Source organism: Gadus chalcogrammus, chromosome 19 (genome assembly GCF_026213295.1).
Source record: "Gadus chalcogrammus isolate NIFS_2021 chromosome 19, NIFS_Gcha_1.0, whole genome shotgun sequence".
Classification (NCBI taxonomy): domain Eukaryota; kingdom Metazoa; phylum Chordata; class Actinopteri; order Gadiformes; family Gadidae; genus Gadus; species Gadus chalcogrammus.
The window spans coordinates 3,741,425-3,743,251 of NC_079430.1; the positions used below are offsets into that span (position 1 = coordinate 3,741,425).

Consider the following 1,827-nt stretch of genomic DNA (forward strand, 5'->3'; position numbering starts at 1 on the left):
GCGTGCGTGCGTGCGTGCGTGCGTGCGTGCGTGCGTGCGTGCGTGCGTGCGTGCGTGCGTGCGTGCGTGCGTGCGTGCGTGCGTGCGTGCGTGCGTGCGTGCGTGCGTGCGTGCGTGCGTGCGTGCGTGCGTGCGTGCGTGCGTGTGTGTGTGTGTAAAACAGAATAAATGGATAATAATGATTATTTACATTTAGTTAAGTGTACAAATAAACAAAACATTATGTATAAAAATCATGCATAATTTGATGGCAAAGGTTTTAGATTTTGTGTCAAAGAGTTAACATGAGGAATGAAATCAGGAATCAATCTAGTAATCGATCAGTGAATCGATCATCATTACGTTCACTAAATGTAATGATTTGTGTCTTCCCCGCTCTCTCTCCCTGCAGGTAAATCGGAGCGCAGTGTGTACGCCTACGGACGGGACTCTAACCCCCACTGCCACCAGGTGAGTGAGAAAACACCTGCAGGGGTAACCAGGAAGAACACTTTGAGCACACACAGGGGGAGGTTAGACGTAGAGGTAGAACAGGTAGAGTACACACACACCTGAGAAGGGGAGGGAACCCCTGGCTCACTCTAGAAGGATACAGATGTTTGATTGAGGGAGGAATGAATGGATGACAGATGAAAGGACGGATGGATGGATAGTAGGGGTGTAACGGTACACGTATTTGAACCGAACCGTCACGGTACAGGCACTTCGGTGCGGTTACAGAGGTGTACCGCGGTCCGTAAATGTGGCGTGCATAGCGTTAATATGGCGAATGTAAAGGCTTGTTTTGCGGTGCGGAACTTAAAACTTGAAGTCGGAGTTCCCCCCGGACCGTTTAGCCTTATGAGGCTCGGCTCGCACGTGAGCGACCTCCGCGTAGTAGCAGTAGCAGAGCGCGATCGCGACTGTGTGTGGATTGATGTCTACTAGCGAACTGAGAGCGAACTGCATGGCGAGCGACAACAGAAAACCGGAGCTTGAAGATGCCCCCCTGTCATTTAAATCCCAAGTGTGGGAGAACTTTGGATTCCAGGTTAATTATCACAATGGGGAAAGACGAGTGGACAAGTCGAAAGCTGTGTGCAGACATTGTTCAACAGCGATCGTCTATGCAAATGGAAAAAACACATCGAACATGCACAAAATGTTCGCCCCCGGTACAATTTTAACGTGACAGCACCATCCAGGTGTTACTGTCACCGCTGCGAAATGAAAAAAAGTTGTTCAAACCGTTCAAACCCAGCTCCCTACACTATTTAATCAACCCCTACACCTGTCTGGGAATTCAGAACGGGCAAATGCCATCACCAGGTCTATTGGTGTTTTCATTGCCTCTGAAAACACCAATAGATTATCAAATACATAAGATGTGATTTAAGTTAAGGCTGCAGTTGCACTTTTATTTAATGATTGATATTTATATTTATGAGAGCTTTAGAGAGCTGCAGGAATATTTTCTTTAAACCCTTAAAGTTTACATACTCTTTGTTTACATACCAGCTTAAAGAGCCTAGACTGAGCATTAACACTGGATTTTTCATAAATTTTATGTTAGGGTTATTGGAGAATTGCTGCAGTATTTTTTTTATATTTGTTACACATTTTATTTGTATGTTTCATACTGACAGCTAAAACTATTGTGTTTAATTCGTTACTAATTAAACTTATGTTCGTTCTGTCAAGCAATCCGTTTTTTCACCATAACTATGAACCGAACCGTCCTGTACCGTACCGTGACTTCAAAACCGAGGTACGTACCGAACCGTGACTGTTGTGTACCGTTACACCCCTAATGGATAGACAGATGAATGAATTGATGGATGGAGCGAA

The 1,827-nt window shown here is 45.2% G+C and overlaps 1 long non-coding RNA gene across 1 annotated transcript in view; it reads left to right on the forward strand.

Annotated features, from left to right (window-relative positions):
• Positions 1–387: 387 nt before the first annotated feature.
• Positions 388–1,827, forward strand: part of LOC130372384 (uncharacterized) — an 11,616-nt gene continuing 10,176 nt past the window's right edge. The window contains exon 1 of the long non-coding RNA XR_008893324.1: positions 388–450. This is a non-coding gene — a long non-coding RNA (uncharacterized LOC130372384). The remainder of the gene's footprint in view (positions 451–1,827) is intronic.